The sequence below is a fragment of the Boleophthalmus pectinirostris genome, unplaced genomic scaffold, assembly GCF_026225935.1.
Source record: "Boleophthalmus pectinirostris isolate CB_2022bp ecotype Guang Dong unplaced genomic scaffold, ASM2622593v1 HiC_scaffold_7, whole genome shotgun sequence".
Lineage (NCBI taxonomy): Eukaryota > Metazoa > Chordata > Actinopteri > Gobiiformes > Gobiidae > Boleophthalmus > Boleophthalmus pectinirostris.
The window spans coordinates 40,680,254-40,704,422 of NW_026571473.1; the positions used below are offsets into that span (position 1 = coordinate 40,680,254).

The 24,169-nt window shown below is 43.5% G+C and overlaps 1 protein-coding gene across 1 annotated transcript in view; it reads left to right on the top strand.

Annotated features, from left to right (window-relative positions):
• kank3 (KN motif and ankyrin repeat domains 3) overlaps positions 1–24,169 on the top strand; it is a 94,806-nt gene that overhangs the window by 46,577 nt on the left and 24,060 nt on the right.

Genomic DNA, 24,169 nt, shown 5'->3' on the forward strand with positions numbered 1-24,169 from the left:
TCAGAGGAATGTGTCTCCTCTGTAATTTAGAACCAACGTCCAATCAGCACAGACACGTCCAACAGACAGAGACACAGACACAGACACGTCCAACAGACAGAGACACAGACAGAGACACGTCCAACAGACAGAGACACAGAGACACGTCCAACAGACAGAGACACAGACAGAGACACGTCCAAGACAGACACAGAGACACAGACACAGACACGTCCAACAGACAGAGACACAGACACAGAGACACGTCCAACAGACAGAGACACGTCCAACAGACAGAGACACAGACAGAGACACGTCCAACAGACAGAGACAGACAGAGACAGACAGAGACACGTCCAACAGACAGAGACACACAGACAGAGACACGTCCAACAGACAGAGACACACAGACACAGACACGTCCAACAGACAGAGACACAGACACAGACACGTCCAAGAGACACAGACAGAGACACAGACAGAGACACGTCCAACAGACAGAGACACAGACAGGTCCAACAGACAGAGACACAGACACAGACAGAGACACGTCCAACAGACAGAGACACAGAGACAGAGACAGACAGAGAACAACAGACAGAGACACGTCACAGACAGAGACAGACAGACAGACAGAGACACGTCACACAGACACAGACAGAGACACAGAGACAGAGACACGTCCAAGAGACACAGAGACACAGACAGAGACACGTCCAAGAGACAGAGACACAGACAGAGACACGTCCAAGAGACAGAGACACAGACAGAGACAGACACGTCCAACAGACAGAGACACAGACAGAGACACGTCCAACAGACAGAGACAGACAGACAGACAGACAGAGACAGAGACACAGAGACAGAGACACGTCCAACAGACAGAGACACAGAGACAGAGACAGAGACACAGAGACACAGACAGAGACACAGACAGACAGAGACACGTCCAACAGACAGAGACACAGACACAGACACGTCCAACAGACAGAGACACAGACAGAGACACAGAGACAGAACAGACACGTCCAACAGACACAGAGACAGAGACACGTCCAACAGACAGAGACACAGACACAGACACGTCCAACAGACAGAGAGACAGACAGAGACAGAGACACGTCCAACAGACAGAGACACAGAGACACAGACACAGAGTCAACAGACAGAGACACAGACACAGACACGAGACAGACAGACAGAGACACAGAGGACAGAGACACGACACAACAGACAGAGACACAGACACAGACAGAGACACGTCCAACAGACAGAGACAGACAGAGACAGAGACAGAGACACGTCCAACAGACAGAGACACAGAGACAGAGACACGTCCAACAGACAGAGACACAGACAGAGACACGTCCAACAGACAGAGACAGAGACAGACACAGACAGAGACACAGAGACAGAGACACGTCCAACAGACACAGAGAGACAGAGACAGACGGCATGAGAAAGACAGACTGACAGAGGAAGAGACTGACAGAGGAAGCAGTTGTCGTGTTCAGGAATTGTTGAACAGTTGGAGGAAGTTTGTGTTTGACTCTGAGGAGCTGATGACAAATGACTCAGGTCAGGTCGGAGCTTCCTCAGGTCGACTTGGAGCTTCCGCGGGTCGAGTCCTCAGGTCGACTTGGAGCTTCCGCAGGTCGAGTCCTCAGGTCGACTTGGAGCTTCCGCGGGTCGTGACGGAGCGTCCTCGGGTCGAGGCCTCTGGTCGAGGCCTCGGTTCGACTCGGTGCGTCCTCAGGTCAGGTCGGAGCGTCCTCGGTCCGGACGCTGGGAGGGGGCGGGGCCACATTCTCAGCTGATGTCATGTTCCTGTTATTGGTAATCGCTATGGCAACAGTCCCAGTTTATTTTATCCTTCTGAAACTTGCAGATGTAACAGTGCGGGACATTTTCTGAGAAAACTAGACTAGTGTACACCCACGGACCTGGTTTAGACCTGGTTCAGTTCTGGTTCAGTTCTGGTTTAGTTCTGGTTTAAACTTAGTTCTGGTAAAGTTCTGGTTTAGTTAGACCTGGTTTAGACTGGGTTCTGGTAGTTCTGGTTTAGTTCTGGTATACTGGTTTAGTTTGGTTTAGTTCTGGTTTAGTTCTGGTTCAGGTTTAGTTCTGGTTTAGACCTGGTTTAGTTTCTGTTTAGTTCTTTCAGTTCTGGTTAGTTCTGGTTTAGACCTGGTTTAGTTCTGGTTTAGTTCTGGTTTGTTTCTGTTTAGTTCTGGTTTAGTTTTTCTGGTTTAGTTCTGGTTTAGACCTGGGTTCTGGTTTAGTTCTGTTTAGACCTGGTTTAGGTTTAGACTGGTTTAGACTGTTTAGACCTGGTTTAGTTCTGGTTTAGACCTGGTTTAGTTCTGGTTTAGTTCTGGTTCAGATATTGTTTTTGTTCCTTTAACACAGAAACACAAAATACAAACTCAGAATTTTGAGTACACAGTACACAGAGTACACAGTACACAGAGTACACAGTACACAGTACACACAGAGTACACAGTACACAGTACACAGAGTACACAGAGTACAGTACACAGAGTACACAGTACACAGTACACAGTACACAGAGTACACAGAGTACACAGAGTACACAGTACAGAGTACAGTACACAGTACACAGTACACACACAGTACACAGAGTACACAGTACACAGTACACAGAGTACACAGTACACAGTACACAGAGTACACAGTACACAGTACACAGTACACAGTACACAGTACACAGAGTACACAGAGTACACAGAGTACACAGTACACAGAGTACACAGTACACAGTACACAGAGTACACAGTACACAGAGTACAGTACACAGTACACAGTACACAGAGTACACAGAGTACAGTACACAGTACACAGAGTACACAGAGTACACAGTACACAGAGTACACAGTACACAGAGTACACAGTACACAGTACACAGTACAGTACACAGAGTACACAGTACACAGTACACAGTACACAGAGTACACAGAGTACACAGTACACAGTACAGTACACAGTACAACAGTACACACACAGTACAGTACACAGTACAGTACACAGTACTACAGTACACAGTACACAGTACACAGTACACAGTACAGTACACAGTACACAGTACACAGCAGTACACAGTACACAGTACACAGTACACAGTACACAGTACACAGTACACAGTACACAGAGTACACAGTACACAGTACACAGACAGTACACAGTACACAGTACACAGTACACAGTACACAGTACACAGTACACAGTACACAGAGTACACAGAGTACACAGAGTACACAGTAGTACACACAGTACACAGTACACAGTACACAGTACACAGTACACAGTACACAGTACACAGTACACAGTACACAGTACGTACACAGTACACAGAGAGTACACAGAGTACACAGTACACAGTACACAGTACACAGTACACAGTACACAGTACACAGAGTACAGTACAGTACACAGTACACAGTAGTACACAGTACACAGTACACAGTACACAGTACACAGAGTACACAGTACACAGTACACAGTACAGTACACAGTACACAGTACACAGTACACAGTACACAGTACACAGTACACAGTACACAGTACACAGTACACAGTACACAGAGTACAGTACACAGTACACAGAGTACAGTACACAGTACACAGTACACAGAGTACACAGTACACAGAGTACACAGTACACAGTACACAGTACACAGAGTACACAGTACACAGTACACAGTACACAGAGTACACAGTACACAGTACACAGTACACAGAGTACACAGTACACAGAGTACATTATACTGTAGTTTGTTATTTTCCGTTTAGTGTCATTATGAAACTGCACCACATCAGTGCCGTGTGCAGAGGCGGATCACACAAACTCAAACTGTGATGAAGAGCGACGTCTGAGTTTAAATCTGGTTTCACTCCACACGCTCCAGAATAAAGACGTGTTGAACCAAAATCACTAAATCTGATTTTATTTATTTATTTTGAGCTTTATTTAAGCCGGATTCTCCCACTTTTATTTATTTATGTAACGAAACACACACAAACGTTTACAACTGTTTGTGTGATTCTGTGGAAGTTTTGTAAAAGGGAAGTCCCCAGAAACTCAAAAGACCCCAGACATTTACAAAAAGAAAATATATAAATATAGCTGCAAGCGGCAATGATCGGCCCTCGCCCGCAAAAGCCGCGCCCAGCAAACTCCATGCCCCCTCTGGTCCCGGCCTGGTCTCAGTCCTGGTCTCAGTCCTGGTCCTGGTCTCAGTCCTGGTCTCAGTCCTGGTCTCAGTCCTGGTCTCAGTCCTGGTCTGGTCTGGTCCCGGCCTGGTCCCAGCCTGGTCTCGGTCTCAGTCCCGGTCTCAGTCTCGCTCTGGTCCTGGTCTGGTCCTGCTCTGGTCCCGGACCTGGATCAGTCCTGAAGTCACATAAACGGGAAACGGCCTTTATCCATTTTTTTCCATTTTTCATTTAAACACAAAATCAAAAACTGAAAAAAACGAATCATTATCTGTTTTTTCATTTTGGTTTTGGAGACAAATAATGAAGAAAACTGTTTTTTCGTTTTCTTATTTTTGGTTTTATACTAAAAACAAATGAACAAATGATACACGGATTTTCCCACAAACCTACAAAAAGCTTCTGTTGTCCGTGTTTTTCGTGTCGGGGATAATTGGCAGTAAACCCCGACAGTTTAACGCAGTTAATTTTAGTCAAAAAAAGCTGAAACGGTCGATATAAACAGAGTTATTTTGGTAAATCTCCAGGTGCCTCAGGTGCAGAAATCCAGCGGCTCATTTCCAGGTCCCAGGTTGTTTTCCCGTCTCGTGCTGCATTCATGAACCGAATACAGATTACAGATTACACACACCAAAATGTAGTTTGTAACATAATCCATTAAATTATTTAAAGTGAGTAATGTAATCTGATTACTTTGGATTACTTTATTTTCTGTAGAGAAACAAAGACGAGGAAACTTAAACGTATTAAAAATATTATTGATAGAAAATGAAGAGACACGTCCACACAGCATTTAGTCCTGTTAAATCCTGTTTTAGACCTGGTTTAGATCTAGTTTAGACCTGGTTTAGACCTGGTTTAGATCTAGTTTAGATCTAGTTTAGTCCTGGTTTAGATCTAGTTTAGACCTGGTTTAGACCTGGTTTAGTCCTGGTTTAGTCCTGGTTTAGATCTAGTTTAGTCCTGGTTTAGACCTGGTTTAGTCCTGTTTAGTCCTGGTTTAGACCTGGTTTAGTCCTGGTTTAGACTGGTTTAGTCCTGGTTTAGTCCTGGTTTAGACCTGGTTTAGTCCTTTAGACCTGGTTTAGACCTGGTTTAGACCTGGTTTAGACCTGGTTTAGACCTGGTTAGTCCTGGTTTAGACCTGGTTTTTCTGGTTTACTGGTTTAGTCCTGGTCTGGTTTAGACCTGGTTTACTGGTTTAGACCTGGTTTAGTCCTGTTTCCTGTTTAGAGACTGGTTTAGAGTTTCCTGGTTTAGTCCTGGTTTAGTTTAGACCTGGTTTATCCTGGTTTAGTCCTGGTTTTTAGTTTAGACCTGGTTTAGACCTGTTTAGTCCTTTAGACCTGGTTTAGTCCTGGTTTAGACCTGGTTTTCCTGTTTAGTTTAGACCTGGTTTAGTCCTGGTTTACCTGGTTTAGACCTGGTTTAGCTGGTTTAGACCTGGTTTAGACCTGGTTTAGTCCTAGTTTAGTCCTGGTTTAGTCCTGGTTTAGTGGTTCTGGTTTAGACCTGGTTTAGTCCTGGTTTAGTCCTGGTTTAGTCCTGTTTAGTCCTGGTTTTCCTGGTTTAGACCTGGTTTAGACCTGGTTTAGTCCTGGTTTAGACCTGGTTTTAGTCCTGGTTTAGACCTGGTTTAGACCTGGTTTAGACCTGGTTTAGTCCTGGTTTAGACCTGGTTTAGTCCTGGTTTAGTCCTGGTTTAGTCCTGGTTTAGACCTGGTTTAGTCCTGGTTTAGTCCTGGTTTAGATCTAGTTTAGACCTGGTTTAGTCCTGGTTTAGTCCTGGTTTAGTCCTGGTTTAGTAGACCTGGTTTAGACCTGGTTTAGTTTGGTTTTAGTCCTGGTTTAGTTTCCAGCAATGAGTGGAATTACCAAAAAAAAAATATATATATAATAATAATAATAAAAAAAACATAAAAAATAATGTGAAAACAGTAAAATCCCTCTGTTTAATCCATTTATTTCAACAAAGTAACTGTAATCCAATTCCCACTCACTGAAACAGTAACTGTAACTGAATACAGTTACTCATCATCTGTACTCTGATTACTCTGGTACATGTAATCTGTTACTCCACAACACTGACCGAATGTTTTTCCCATCAGCATCAGAGTCACTCGGGGTTTTGTTTACGGTTCGGTCGCCGGGTAAAAGTTATTCCCGCCCGATTCTAATCAGGAAGTGAATTAAATATAACGTAAACTTCACCAAATTTGGGAAAAGTGCGCGACGTGTTCAGAGGTGTTTGGTTTTTTTCCGTGTTGGTGGTTCGGTCGGAGCAGAGTTTTGTGTTCCCAGGATAAGAGCGGCCGCCACACACGCCTTTATCTGCCCCGGGGCGTCTGCGTCTCGTCCAGCTCTGACGGCTCAGGTCCGGCTCCCAGTGTTTGGGAGCAGCACTTCAGAACTCGGACGAGCTTGATCTGTGTGTCGTTCGTTTATTCGTTTTTCAAAATAAAAACAAAAATAAGAAAATGAAAAAAAACAAACAACTATTTTCTTCCTTATTTATCTCCAAAACAATAAAATTGATAAAGATTTGTTTTTTCAGTTTTCGATTTTGTGTTTAAATGGAAAATGGAAAAAACGGACTGAACCAGGACTAAACCAGGACTAAACCAGTTCTACACCAGGACTAAACCAGGACTAAACCAAGACTGAACCAGGACAAAAGCAGGACTAAAGCAGGACTAAACCAGGACTAAACCAAGACGGAACCAGGACTAAACCGGGACTGAATCAGGACTAAACCAGTTCTACACCAGGTCTAAACCAGGACTAATAAACAAGAGCACGTGTGTCTCACAGTGTGACTCTGGTGGTGCGTTCAGGGACAGTACGGCGTCTCACACACAGACAAATCAAGCAGGACTGGGTCTGTCTGGTCTGGACTTGGATGGAGACACTGGGAAAATCAGGAGCCACAGGAGGAGCCAGTCATAAAAACTTTAGTTGTTTCCTTAGGCAAGACACTTCACACACATTGCCTTGTATGAAAGTGTGTGTGTGTGTGTGTGATGTGTGTATGTGTGTGTGTGTGTGTGTGTGTGTGTGTGTGTGTGTGTGTGTGTGTGTGTGTGATGTGTGTGTGTGTGTGTGTGTGTGTGTGTGTGTGTGTGTATGTGTGTGTGTGTGTGTGTGTGTGTGTGTGTCTGTGTGTGTGTCTGTGTGTGTGTCTGTGTGTTGTGTGTGTGTGTGTGTGTGTGTGTGTGTGTGTCTGTGTGTGTGTGTGTGTGTGTGTGTGTGTGTGTGTGTGTCTGTGTGTCTGTGTGTGTGTCTGTGTGTGTGTGTGTGTATGTGTGTGTGTGTGTGTGTGTGTGTGTGTGTGTGGTGTGTGTCTGTGTGTGTGTGTCTGTGTCTGTGTGTGTGTGTGTGTGTGTGTGTGTGTGTCTGTGTGTGTGTGTGTGTGTCTGTGTGTGTGTCTGTGTGTGTGTGTGTGTGTGTCTGTGTGTGTGTGTGTGTCTGTGTGTCTGTGTGTGTGTGTCTGTGTGTGTGTGTGTGTGTGTCTGTGTGTGTGTCTGTGTGTGTGTCTGTGTGTGTGTGTCTGTGTGTGTGTGTGTGTGTGTGTGTGTGTGTGTGTGTGTGTGTCTGTGTGTGTGTCTGTGTGTGTGTGTGTGTGTGTCTGTGTGTGTGTGTCTGTGTGTGTGTGTGTGTGTCTGTGTGTGTGTGTCTGTGTGTGTGTGTGTGTGTGTCTGTGTGTGTGTCTGTGTGTGTGTGTGTGTGTGTGTGTGTGTGTGTCTGTGTGTGTGTGTGTGTGTGTGTGTGTGTGTGTGTGTGTGTGTCTGTGTGTGTGTCTGTGTGTGTGTGTGTGTGTGTGTGTGTGTGTGTGTGTCTGTGTGTGTGTGTCTGTGTGTGTGTGTGTGTGTGTGTGTGTGTGTGTGTGTGTGTGTGTGTGTGTCTGTGTCTGTGTGTGTGTGTGTGTGTCTGTGTGTGTGTGTGTGTGTGTGTGTGTGTGTGTGTGTGTGTGTGTGTGTGTGTCTGTGTGTGTGTGTGTCTGTGTGTGTGTGTGTGTGTCTGTGTGTGTGTGTGTGTCTGTGTGTGTGTGTGTCTGTGTGTGTGTGTGTGTGTGTGTGTGTGTGTGTGTGTGTGTCTGTGTGTGTGTCTGTGTGTGTGTGTGTGTGTGTGTGTGTGTGTCTGTGTGTGTGTGTGTCTGTGTGTGTGTGTGTGTGTGTGTGTGTGTGTGTGTCTGTGCTTTATTATTATTATTAAATGACCACAGATACACACTGATGCAGAGTCACATATTCACAGTCCTGTAGAGTAACAGATTACATGTACCAGAGTAATCAGAGTACAGATGATGAGTAACTGTATTCAGTTACAGTTACTGTTTCAGTGAGTGGGAATTGGATTACAGTTACTTTGTTGAAATAAATGGATTAAACAGAGGGATTTAACTGTTTTCACATTTTGGGCTAAATCCTTTTTTCTTTTTTTTCTTTTCTTTTTTTTTCCGGTAATTCCACTCATTGCCGGACACTAAACAGGTCTAAAACCAGGTCTAAACCAGGACTAAAACAGGACTAAACAAGGTCTGAACCAGAACTGAACCAGGACTAAACCAGGTCTACACCAGGTCTAAAACCAGGTCTAAACCAGGTCCAAACCATGTCCAAACCACGTCTAAAACCAGGTCTAAACTAGGTCTAAACTAGGACTAAACCAGGACTAAAACCAGGTCTAAATCAGGTCCAAACCAGGTCCAAACCACGTCTAAAACCAGGTCCAAACCAGGTCTAAACCAGGACTAAACCAGGACTAAAACCAGGTCTAAACTAGGACTAAACCAGGTCTAAAACCAGGTCTAAATCAGGTCCAAACCACATCTAAAACCAGGTCTAAACCAGGATTAAAACCAGGTCTAAACTATGTCTCAAACAGGATTTAACAGGACTGAACCAGGCCTTGTGGACGTGTTTCTTCTTCTTCTATCAATAATATTTTTAATTTGGTTCAGTAAAATCTGGACTTATTATTTTCTTTTATCAGACAAAACTTCTTATGTGAAGATTTCCTCGTCTTTGTTTCTCTACAACAAATCAAGTAATCCAAAGTAATCAGATTACATTACTCACTTTAAGTACTTTACATTACAAACTACATTTTGGGGTGTGTAATCTGTAATCTGTAGGGGATTACATTTTAAAAGTAAACTTCCCAACACTGAATATTTGGACATTTATCTGTCTGTAAATTGGATTAAATTGACTCAGTATAGAGAGTCTACGGTTCATGAGGAGATGTAACCTGCCCACATCGATTATCGGCCGAGATCGGCAAGATTTAGGCCGATATGTCTCCAAGTGCCCAGCGAAATATCAGTCAGGCTCTGATCACCACATGACATCACAAGGTGGAACAGAGTGTTTTCTGTTTGAGAGAAGAACTCAGCTTAAAAATACAAAAGCCCAGATGTTTGTGTCTGGAAAACTCCAAAAAAAAACAGAGACACTTTACATTTATATTTACATTTACATTTATATTTACATTTATTTTTATTTTTATTTTTACATTTACATTTACATTTATATTTACATTTACATTTACATTTATATTTATATTTATATTTGTGCGGCTCGTGTCCATGATGCACTTTTATAAAATCTTAAAAATAAATATGTTACCTTTTTTTTCTGTTCGTATTTGTGTTCTAATCTTTCAAATGCACTTTAAATGTCCCGTGTTTTCAGTTTGAATCAGTTTGGAGCTCAAATAAAAGCTACAGTCTGGAACATTTCCTTCACATTATTTATCTGTTGTAACAAAAGCTTCAGTTCTGCGACTTCCTCGAGGCTCAGACCTGTTGGGTCCTGCCCCCCGGTCGCTCCTATTTTGACCTGGTTTAGTTTATGTTTCCGCGGTTACGGAAGTTGTGTTTGGAGAAAGTTGCACATACCTGAGTCAGATCCAGTTCGTACGTCATAAAAACATTTGGTATTTTATCGCCGGAGGGATCGGCGTTTGTTAAAGGTTCGGTCGCGGACGAGACACACGAGGGAAAGGTAGAGCCGTTACCGTGGCAACCGACAATTCAGAGCAAAATATTACACGATTTCAGTGGTCAATCGTCCTCAGAATGGTGCCATGATTGATTGATTAATTATTCCACAGACGGATCATATCATATTTAACATCAGTGTTTGGAGTAACGTGTTATAAAAGTACTGAGTTACTGTATCGCAGTAATGTGGCTACAGAGAAAAAACTGTCATATTTTACTCGTACAAATGTGAGTAACACGAGCCACGATGCTTTTTTAACTTGGACTGAAGTGGCGGGTTTTTCATTTTTCTTCAAACAAATTCTCTAAAATCACGGCGACATCAGCAGCGGTGAAACAACATCGTTACGGTTCCGAGTGTCGGGACTGAGGACGGGTATTTAATGAAATTTTCTTAATCGATCGTCTGAAGAATTAACGATCGATTTGCGATTAATCATTAACGTTTTTGGTAACACTTTATAATAACTACACCTTATTTAGCCTTAATAAAGCATGAATAAAGACTTAATTAATAATGATTCACACTTAATAAATGTTTAATAACGGATAAATCGTCTTCACTTTAGAAAAGCTCTCAAAAAGACTTAACAGAGAACAGCTGCCTGAATGATCATTACATTGTATTATTAATAAATCATTCTCTCATAGTTTATTAATGATTAATAAATGCTCAAATGGTTAGTTCATGAGTAATTAAGTATGAAATAATTATGAGTAACTATTTACAGCACAGGTGAATTAAGTGCAAGTGCTAATTAAGGTAGTAATTATGTAGTTACTAAACGTGAATCATTATTAATTAAGTCTTTGTTCATTATTAATTAAGCCTTTGTTCATGCTTTATTAAGGCTAAATAAGGTGTAGTTATTATAAAGTGTTACCATGTTTTTATATTAAAATGATCATCATTATTATTACTATCTGCACTAATCTGCATAAATAAATTCAACTTTACGACATATAAACATAACGACTCTAGATCCACATCAGCTGTTTGACATTATAATGTGTTTAATTCAGTTTTGTTCAAATCTCACAGAAACAAAACTTAAAACCACATCACTAATTTACATAAACTAAGTGAAGATAAAACTCCAGCTCTTGTGTCGCTGATGTGGTTCAACTTGTGTTGGATTAAAAGACATGACTCAGGTGAATACAGGTCAGTGTGACCAGATTTGTGTTTGTCAAAACCAGGACAGCGTACGGGGGGAGGGGCGGGGGCCTCGTCATCCACATTGAGCGACTCTCACCTGGAAAAACTTTTTCCCACTGGACACAGAAACATATGTGCTGCTTTATCCACTGTGCACATGGACTCACACTTGTCCCAACGCAACGGAAAGTGTGGAATTTCTTCTACAAATCCTGGTTAAATCCACATTTGTGCTTCGGTTCGTTACAGACTGACCCACTGTTTGTGTGTCGCTCCTTCTGATGCAGAGACACATGTACACACCTGTTTGGTCACGACACACACACATACATTCAGTTTGTCCATTCAAATGAACGGAATCGATGACATTCTTAATGATCGATTATCGATTAATTGACTAATCATGTCCATCACTAGTTGGGACGGGTCAGAGGTCAGAGGTCAGAGGTCAGAGGTCAGAGGTGCGCTCGTGTCGACCGTCACTGTGATGTGTTGAATTAGAAAATCTGCTTCAATATCAGAATAAATCTCAATATAATCCACATTTGCTCACAGAAGTTGAAATTAAATCATATTTTAAATCATTTTTTTGTGTTTCCCATGAGCAGACGTCCCCCGACCCATGGACCCCCCCCCCCCCCGTGTGCTGCGTGCACCGTGTCTTCTCAGTTGTTTCCAAACCAGGTCTTAACCAGGTCTAAACCAGGACTAAAACCAGACCTAAACCAAGTCTAAACCAGGTCTCAACCAAGATTAAAACAGGACTGAGACCAGGACTAAAATCAGGTCTAAACCAGGACTAAAACCACAACTGTAATCAGGTCTAAACCAGGACTAAAACCAGACCTAAACCAAGTCTAAACCAGGTCTAAACCAAGATTAAAACAGGACTGAGACCAGGACTAAAATCAGGTCTAAACCAGGACTGAAACCAGGACTAAAACAAGATTTAACCAGGATAATGTCGGACAGAAAACCCCTGTCCTAAAGCGTCTGTAACTGTTGATCTGGGACATTTTTTCTCAGATAAATTATTTCCTTTCCTGCTGCCATGAAAATCATTTGTAAACAGCACAACACACAAAACTTGTAAAGCTACAGAATTTGTTCAAAAATAATTTTTGCATATTTGCATAGAAAGAGATTTGTAGGGACTTTACGATATCAAATTCTCTCGGAACAATATTTTCGTGGTATGAATCTCACGATGAAATATTTTACAGAGGCTCATAGAAAAGTAGATGGACATTTTTTTGCTTTTAAATTAACATGAGAAGATTTTGGTGTGAAGTATTTCTGTCATATTCCCAAGAATTCAATAAAAAAAAATCATATTTCTTCATGTTGTTTGTGCTGAAATGAATCATGGGAAATGTAGTCCCCCATGTTTATGAGCTGTTGCTGCTAGAAAACAAAGAAATATAAAGAATATCGACATCAGGAAATCGATGTTTAAATTGTAACAGTAGAATGAGTCTGAGTGAACAAGTTCCTTCTGTTTTCTTCATGACTTGAGTTTGTTGTGTGACTAAAATGACTCGTCGTTGTTTCCTTTAAGTTTTGTTCTTTCTTCTCTTGATCTTTGTGGATAAATTGTTCATGAAGAATGTTTCTCCTTTGTGGAGTTTGTTGGTTGAAGATTTGGTGATGAGGCAGATTTATGACACTTACACACACATTTACACACACATTTACACACACATTTACACACACATTTACACACACATTTACACACACACACATTTACACACACATTTACACACACATTTACACACACACACACACATTTACACACACATTTACACACACATTTACACACACACATTTACACACACATTTACACACATTTACACACACATTTACACACACACATTTACACACACATTTACACACACATTTACACACACATTTACACATTTACACACACATTTTTACACACACATTTACACATTTACACACACATTTACACACACATTTACACACACATTTACACACACACACATTTACACACACATTTACACACACACATTTACACACACATTTACACACACACACATTTACACACACATTTACACACACATTTACACACACATTTACACACACATTTACACACACATTTACACACACATTTACACACACATTTACACACATTTACACACACATTTACACACATTTACACACACACACACATTTACACACACATTTACACACACATTTACACACACATTTACACACACATTTACACACACACATTTACACACACACACATTTACACACACATTTACACACACACACACACATTTACACACACATTTACACATTTACACACACATTTACACACACATTTACACACACATTTACACACACATTTACACATTTACACACACATTTACACACACATTTACACACACACACATTTACACACACATTTACACACACATTTACACACACATTTACACACACATTTACACACACATTTACACACACATTTACACACACATTTACACACACATTTACACACACACATTTACACACACACATTTACACACACACACATTTACACACACATTTACACACACATTTACACACACATTTACACACACATTTACACACACATTTACACACACATTTACACACACACACACACACACATTTACACACACATTTACACACACACACACACATTTACACACACACATTTACACACATTTACACACACATTTACACACACATTTTACACACACATTTACACACACATTTACACACACATTTACACACACACACACATTTACACACACACACACACATTTTTTACACACACACATTTACACACACATTTACACACACACATTTACACACACATTTACACACATTTACACACACATTTACACACACATTTACACACACATTTACACACACATTTACACACACACACATTTACACACACATTTACACACTTACACACACATTTACACACACACACACACATTTACACACACATTTACACACACATTTACACACACACATTTACACACACATTTACACACACACATTTACACACACATTTACACACACATTTACACACACACACATTTACACATTTACACACACATTTACACACACATTTACACACACACACATTTACACACACACACACATTTACACACACACACATTTACACATTTACACACACATTTACACACACATTTACACACACATTTACACACACACATTTACACACACATTTACACACACATTTCACACACACACACACATTTACACACACATTTACACACATTTACACACACATTTACACACACACACATTTACACACACATTTACACACACATTTACACACACATTTACACACACATTTACACACACACATTTACACACACATTTACACACACATTTACACACACACACACATTTTTTTACACACATTTACACACACATTTACACACATTTACACACACACACACATTTACACACACACACATTTACACACACATTTACACACACACACATTTACACACACATTTACACACACATTTACACACACATTTACACACACATTTACACACACACACACACATTTACACACACACACATTTACACACACATTTACACACACATTTACACACACATTTACACACACATTTACACATTTACACACACATTTACACACACACACATTTACACACACACACATTTACACACACACATTTACACACACACACATTTACACACACATTTACACACACACACATTTACACACACATTTACACACACACACACATTTACACACACACACACATTTACACACACATTTACACACACACACATTTACACACACATTTTTTACACACACACACACACACACATTTACACACACATTTACACACACATTTACACACACACATTTACACACACACACATTTACACACACACACACATTTACACACTTTACACACACATTTACACACACATTTACACACACATTTACACACACACACATTTACACACACACACACATTTACACACACACACATTTACACACACACACACATTTACACACACATTTACACACACACATTTACACACACATTTACACACATTTACACACACATTTACACACACACACATTTACATTTACACACACACACACCTTTACACACACACACATTTACACACATTTACATTTACACACACATTTACACACACACACACATTTACACACACATTTTACAGTTTACACACACACACACATTTACACACACACACACACATTTACACACTTTACACACACATTTACACACACATTTACACACACATTTACACACACACACACACACATTTCACACACACACACACACATTTACACACACATTTACACACACACACACACATTTACACACACACACACATTTACACACATTTACACACATTTACACACACACACACATTTACACACACATTTACACACACATTTACACACATTTACACACACACACTTACACACATTTACACACACACATTCACACACATTTACACACATTTACACACACATTTACACACACATTTACACACACATTTACACATTTACACACACATTCACACACATTTACACACACACACATTTACACACATTTACACACACACATTTACACACACATTTACACACTTACACACACATTCACACACATTTACACACACACATTTTATCACAGACAAACATTATCCGGATGTTCCTCAAACCTTCCTGTCGCTCTGTAAAAAAGCGTGTGTGAAAGGAGCTGTTAACGTGAAAAGTACCACTTGATGACATCAGGGGGTGGAGGGGGCCGCGGGTTCTTCTGTCGGGACACGCTGCAGGAATGTGGCCCGGGGCAGGGGAAGCACGGCGGCAGAGTGGTTAGCCTCTCCGCACTCTGTGACACCCTGACACCGGCTCCCGCTCGGGTCGGCGTGTCGGTCCGTCTCCGGGTCGGGGGCCTCGTGAGTGAGGGGCCCCCGGCGGCTCCCTCTGCTGGCCGGGGGCAGGTCCGCACACGTCCCCCCCCCCCTCCGTCTGTCACACAAACATCTGAAGAACGTCGCGGGTTTGATTGTAGGTTTAAGGAATGTACGTAAAGTTTTATTTGAAGGATCTGCACCAAACCTCCAAACTCTGCACTTTTATTGGGTTTGGGTTAAAATAAAAACTGCTGTGAGTTTGGAGTAAATTTAACTCATCAACAGCAGCGACAGAAGCTCAGTTTGTTGAGAGTTTGTCCTCTGATCAGAAGGTTGGAGGTTCAAATCCCACTCTTGACCCTCTGGTTTTCATCGGTCTGTGTGAGCGAGTGTGAACGAATGCAGAAAAGCTTGGCCAAAATTTAAAATATAAACACTTAAATCTTTCAGAAAATGGCTTAAAAGTAGAGAAATGATGTGTCCATGCAGCAAGACAATTTAACTTGACAAGTTCTATTAGAGAATAAATCTGAAAACAAGATGAAAAACCTGATATAAATCTTGGTCAGACCGGAGAAATTTCCAGTGTGGTTCCTTGATGTAAAGCTCTTTATGCTTTAAAGGAGGAAATTTGTGAGAAATAAACAAAATCGGTCAAAAAATATCAGCAGAGTTTATCGGCCAATGGTTTGTCTGGATTTGAAACTAAGGCTGTGTTCAGTCTGCACCTGAAGTGACCCAAATCAGATTTTTTGGCCTCTGTGTTCCTGTATCTGATCTTTTAATGACAGATTTTTTTCAAATGTGACCCAGGACACTTGGATCTGTGCTCCTGAAACTGATCCATATCTGATCTTTAACATGTGACTTGAGTGTGAACAGTCAGGTCACATTCATCCACCTACACGTCATCAACAAGACACAAACGTCACTATTCTGCACTGAAGTAGGAGAAAACTGTTCATGATCCATGTGACTGAAGTGAAGCACATCTCCACTCACCACAAAACACCACCACCAAAAACCTGGTCCTTCTCCTTCTCAATCTCCTCCTTAAAACAAGTCAGTTGTTCATGTTGTGGCTCCGGTACGAGAGGAACTTTAAAATCTCCAGGTGCTCGATGCTGCGTCCATGTTTGTTCAACTTGTGTAAACACAGAGACGCTCGCTGCGGTTGACGTCGTCGTGTCTCCAGTGTCACATGTGGGACACTTTTGGACCGTTTAATGTTCACACTGGAGTCACATACAAGTCACATTTAACTGGAAATGTGAACGAGCTCGAAAAAACATCGGATTGAGCGTTAAGCCCTGCAGTCTGAATGTAGTCTATCAGTATTGTTTTTGGCGTTGGTGCGGTGGCAGACGGGGGCCAAACGCACCACAACGGCCTAAAGCAAAGTCTCAGTTTGAGAAAAACTCCACAAAGCAAATTCACAAAGTCAAACAGGAGTTTAAAGGAGGAACAAACGCGGTGGCACATCGGCTCGTCAAAGTCTGGTCCCGTCAGATCTGAGACGTTCAGCAGGACCGGGTCTGGTCTGGACTTGGATGGAGACCACTGGGAAAATCAGGAGCCACAGGGCGGCACCAGTCGCTAAAAACTGTTTACGTTGTGTCTTTAAGCAAGACACTTCGCCCACATTGCCCAGTATGAAAGTGCTGTGTGTGTGTGTGTGTGTGTGTGTGTGTGTGTTGGTCGTGGCTGCAGTAGTAGTTTACCTCCACCGGGTCTGGAGTAACTGAATAATGCTCTGTAAAGCGTCTTTGTGACACGTCTGTGAAAAAAGCTCTATATAAATAAAAACTTACTTACAAACAAAGAACGCGGCGAAAATGAAAAAAAAAAACAAAAAAAAACGGCGCCGCAAGAAACTACGACAAATCATCAAATCATCATCAAATGCGCCGCAAATACAGAAACAACACAAAGCACAAAACGATGAAAACCGACAAAACCAACAAAAACGCTGCGTAAAGAGTGACGCCAACCTGCAGGGGGCGCTCCCCGTGTCTGCGGTGAGTCGTGGGATCCGTGCGGCGGCGGCGGCGGCGGCGTTGGGCGGCGTCTCGTGTCTGCAGACGGTTCAGGAATGTGACCCGTCGACCGAGACGAGACGAGAGCGACGTCCCCGAGGAGATCAGACTCTGAGCCCGTCTGTGTCTGCTCTCCGCACGCTGATGTGTTGCCCTTGGGCCAAACACTAAAGAGGATGAAGTTACTGTGCGTGTTTCAGGTCGACGTGTCTGAAGTCGGTTAAACTCGTCTGACTGGAGACAAGAACATTTAAAAAACCCGTCGTCTCCTCCTCACACACAGAGCTGCAGTTTTCACTCCTGATTTAGTCCGGCTTTAGTCCGGCTTTTTTAGTCCTGGTTTAGTCCTGGTTTTAGTCCTGTTTTAGACCTGGTTTAGACCTTTTTTAATAATGGTTTAGTCTTGTTTCAGTCCTGGTTTAGACCTGGTTTTAGTCCTTTTTTAGTCCTAGTTTAGTCACGGTTTAGTCTTGTTTAAGTCCTTTTTTAGCCGTTTTTTAGTCCTTTTTTAGTAATGGTTTAGTCCTGGGTTTAGTCCTGGTTTAGTCCAGGTTTAGTCCTGGTTTAGTCCTGGTTTTAGTCCTGGTTTTAGTCCTGGTTTAGTCCTGGTTTTAGTCCTGGTTTAGTCCTGGTTTAGTCCTGGTTTAGTCCTGGTTTAGTCCTGGTTTAGTCCTGGTTTTAGTCCTGGTTTAGTCCTGGTTTAGTTCTGGTTTAGTCCTGGTTTAGTCCTGGTTTAGTCCTGGTTTAGTCCTGGTTTTAGTCCTGGTTTTAGTCCTGGTTTTAGTCCTGGTTTAGTCCTGGTTTAGTCCTGGTTTAGTCCTGGTTTAGTTCTGGTTTAGTCCTGTTGTGTTTTGTTTCATTCACGTTTAACTCACAAACCTGCACATTTAGGTCTGACTCTGTCTTTGACTCGGGACTTGACTCGGACTCGAGGTCAAAGACTTGAGACTCACTTGAGTCTTGCAAAACAACGACATCACGAGGTGGAACAGAGCGTTTTGAGCTTTGGACACGTAGACGGATTAATACATAAAAATAAAGATTTACTCAAACTCGTGTGAATGAAACAAAACAAAACTCCAGCTCTGGTTTTGAGGTGAATTTGCAGTTTGTCTTTGTTGGTTTTGTTGGAGTCTAAAAACTAAAGTGTTGAAATTCTACTGGAAATCTGTTAATTCAAATAAATAAATAAATAAATAGGCCGTATTGTTGTTTGAATTGAGTGTTTGTGTTTGTGTCCACAGGGCAGTGACAACCTCACACACACACACACACACACACACACACACACACACACACACACACACACACACACACACACACACACACACACACACACAGCACACACACACACACACACACACACACACACACACACACACACACACACACACACACACACACACACACACACACACACACACACACACACACACACACACACTGTTCACGACTTTTAGAAACCAGAGAAAAGTTTTACACGTGGAGTAAGAAAGTTTCCAGAAACATCCATGTGCATATCTGTCTGTAGTCAGTGTTGTGGAGTAACAGATTACATGTACCAGAGTAATCAGAGTACAGATGATGAGTAACTGTATTCAGTTACAGTTACTGTTTCAGTGAGTGGGAATTGGATTACAGTTACTTTGTTGAAATAAATGGATTAAACAGAGGGATTTTACTGTTTTCACATTTTGGACTAAATCACTTTTTTTTTTTTTTTTTCTTCCAGTAATTCCAGTTTATTGCCGGACACTAAACCAGGACTAAACCAGGTCTTAACCAGGTCCAGGTTTAGTCCTGGTTTAGTCCTGTTTTAGTCCTGTTTTAGTCCTGGTTTAGTCCTGGTTTAGTCCTGTTTTAGTCCTGTTTTAGTCCTGGTTTAGTCCTGGTTTAGTCCTGTTTTAGTCCTTGTTTAGTCCTGTTTTAGTCCTGTTTTAGTCCTGTTTTAGTCCTGGTTTAATCCTTGTTTAGTCCTGTTTTAGTCCTGGTTTAATCCTTGTTTAGTCCTGTTTTAGTCCTGGTTTAGTCCTGGTTTAGTCCTGGTTTAATCCTTGTTTAGTCCTGTTTTAGTCCAGGTTTAGTCCAGGTTTAGTCCTGGTTTAGTCCTGGTTTAGTCCTTGTTTAGTCCTGTTTTAGTCCTGTTTTAGTCCTGGTTTAGTCCTGGTTTAATCCTTGTTTAGTCCTGGTTTAGTCCTGTTTTAGTCCTGTTTTAGTCCTGTTTTAGTCCTGTTTTAGTCCAGGTTTAGTCCTGGTTTAGTCCTGGTTTAGTCCTGGTTTAGTCCCTTGCTCCATATTTACACAAACGTTCTGATTCTCTCTTTAGTTGGTTTTCTTTTCACGTCTGGAGCTGTTTACGTGTCACATCTGTGCTGGGGCGAGGCGTGTTTGGCTCAGACTCTCGCTTCGTTCGGTGAAACTCCTGCCCCCGTCACACAAACAGCTGCTGTGTCCGAGCAGGAAGTGCTCCGTGACTTTACGAACGTGTTTGGAGCAGAGACGGAGGTTTAAGAGGCTCAGAGTGAAGGAGGAGGAAGGAGGAGGGGGTTTGACCTCCTGAAGGAACAGCACAGAGCCACAGAGAGCCACAGAGAGTCACAGAGAGTCACAGAGAGTCACAGAGAGTCACAGGAGTCACAGGGAGTCACAGAGAGTCACAGGGAGTCACAGAGAGTCACAGGGAGTCACAGAGAGTCACAGAGAGTCACAGGAGTCACAGGGAGTCACAGGGAGTCACAGAGAGTCACAGAGAGTCACAGGGAGTCACAGGTCACAGAGAGTCACAGTCACAGAGAGTCACAGAGAGTCACAGAGAGTCACAGGGAGTCACAGGGAGTCACAGGGAGTCACAGACAGTCACAGGAGTCACAGGAGTCAGTCACAGGAGTCACAGAGAGAGTCACAGGGAGTCACAGAGAGTCACAGAGAGTCACAGGAGAGTCACAGAGAGTCACAGAGAGAGAGTCACGAGTCACAGGGAGTCACAGGGAGTCACAGGGAGTCACAGGGAGTCACACGGAGTCACAGGGAGTCACAGGGAGTCACAGGAGTCACAGGAGTCACAGAGTCACAGGAGAGTCACAGGGAGTCACAGGAGTCACAGAGAGTCACAGGGAGTCACAGAGAGTCACAGAGAGTCACAGGGAGTCACAGAGAGTCACAGAGAGTCACAGGGAGTCACAGGGAGTCACAGGGAGTCACAGAGAGCCACAGAGAGTCACGGAGAGTCACACTGCTGCTGTGTCTTAGAGTCAGAGCATGTGAGTCCGGTGTCGTGCGTGTGTCCGGTGTCGTCCGTGTGTCCGGTGTCGTGCGTGTGTCCGGTGTCGTGCGTGTCGGTGTCGTGCGGTGTCGTGCGTGTGTCCGTGTCTCGTCCGTGTGTCCGGTGGTCGTGCGTGTGTCCGGTGTCGTCCCTGTGTCCGGTGTGTCGTGCGTGTGTACGGTCTCGTCCGTGTGTCCGGTGTCGTGCGTGTGTCCGGTGTCGTCCGTGTGTCCGGTCTCGTGCGTGTGTCCGGTGTCGTCCGTGTGTCCGGTCTCGTCCGTGTGTCCGGTGTCGTGCGTGTGTCCGGTGTCGTCCGTGTGTCCGGTGTCGTGCGTGTGTCCGGTGTCGTGCGTGTGTCCGGTGTCGTGCGTGTGTCCGGTCTCGTCCGTGTGTCCGGTGTCCGTCGTGCGGTGTCCGGTGTCGTGCGTGTGTCCGGTCTCGTCCGTGTGTCCGGTCTCGTCCGTGTGTCCGGTGTCGTGCGTGTGTCCGGTGTCGCGTGTGTCCGGTGTCGTGCGTGTGTCCGTGTCGTCCGTGTGTCCTCGGTGTCGTGCGGTGTGTCCGTGTCGTCGTCCGTGTGTCCGTGTCGTCGTGTGTCGGTGTCGTGCGTGTGTCGTGTGTCGTGTGTCCGTGTGTCCGTGTGTCGTGTCGTGCGTGTGTCCGTGTGTCGTGTCGTGTGTCCGGTGTCGTCGGTGTGTCCGTGTGTCCGGTCTCGTCCGTGTGTCCGGTGTCGTGCGTGTGTCCGGTGTCGTGCGTGTGTCCGGTGTCGTGCGTGTGTCCGGTGTCGTGCGTGTGTCCGGTGTGTCCGTGTGTCCGTCCGTGTGTCGTGTGCGTGTGTGTCGTGCGTGTGTCCGGTGTGCGTGTGTCGTGTCGTGTGTCCGGTGTCGTGCGTGTGTCCGGTGTCGTGCGTGTGTCCGGTGTCGTGCGTGTGTCCGGTCTCGTCCGTGTGTCCGGTGTCGTGCGTGTGTCCGTGTCGTGCGTGTGTCCGTGTGTGCGTCGTGCGGTGTCGTGCGTGTGTCCGGTGTCGTCGTGTGTCCGTGTGTCCGTGTGTCGGTGTCGTGCGTGTGTCCGGTGTCGTGCGTGTGTCCGGTGTCGTGCGTGTGTCCGGTGTCGTGCGTGTGTCCGGTCTCGTGCGTGTGTCGTCGTGTGTCGTGCGTGTCCGTGTCCGTGTGTCGGTGTGTGTCCGTGTGTCCGTGTGTGCGTGTGTCGTGTGTCCGTGTCGTGTGTCGGTGTCCGTGTGTCCGGTGTGCCGGTGTCGGTGTCGCGCGTGTGTCCGGTGTCGTGTCTGGTGTCGTCTGTGTGTCTGTATAAACTCGTGTCACGTGGAGCTGTTCCAGTGTGATTGTGATTAGAGTTTATCACATGAGCCGGTCTGAGCCGAGCAGATGTGGCTCATGTGAAAATAACCCGGAATTTCACACCAGGAACGTCCGAGACGCGTCACATCGACAGCTGCACACGAGTGAACTTGAAAAGATTCAATTTACACCAGAGACACAGATCTGCTCCTGTGACTCCAGACTCTGGATCGTCTCGTTCAAAGACTCTCACCTGATTGAAACAGACCACAGAGACACTGGAGACTTTTTCAGGACACTTCTGTTTGAGTAGATCTGGACTCTTCACTCTTCTTTACACTTCCCCAAAGGTCACGGCTCAGGAACCTGCGGCTCCAGAGCCACATGTGGCTCTTTCATCCGTCTGCTGTGGCTCTCTGTGACTTTGGAAATACATTTGTATTTAATTACAGTGTATTTTTATGTTAGTTTATTCGTTTTTAAATGTAATTCTACATTTGTAGATAAAGATAATCTTTTAACATTTAAAATATTTTTGTTGCTCTATGTGTTAAAGCTGCTGATGTGCAGCACCTGGTACAGATCTGCAGCTCAGACTGACCAGGTCCTGCACCAGCAGCACGATCATGTCAGTGTCACCAGGTCAGTCAGTTATTTTAGTTCAAGGTTGGTGCCACTTTAGTGCCTCATCAGAATCAAAATGCACTAGACGTTTCGCAAAAACCCCGGAAGTGTGAGTTCGGGCTCCAGCCAATCAGAGAAGAGACAGACATTCTGTGTTGACGACGATTCCCGAGATGGAGGATTTAAAGTCAGAACAAAGAGAAAGTTTGGTGAATTTGATCAAGAGGAAAGACGTTATTGTTCTTCTTCCTACAGGATTTGGGAAAAGTTTAATAAACCAGTTAATCCTGTTAGTGGAGCTTTACACACGTCACGAACAAATAACAGCGATTGGTTAAATAAAAAAAGTCCCCGTCTGCTGTCGAGTGAACGAATCCTGATGCTCAGTGGTTCAGTTGGAGGAACATTCGCCCACTGGTCTGAAGGTTGGTGGTTTGATTCCAGCTCTTGACATGAACATCACAGGTCGAGCGTCAGATCCACTGACCACAGGTTTGGCTGGTGTGATTCCAGCTCCCACAGATGAATGCTGTCGTTGTGTCCTTAGGCAAAACACTTAACCCACCTTGCCCACAGTGTCTGTGTGCACTGGAGTGTGAATGTGTGAGTGGTTCCTTGTTGTAA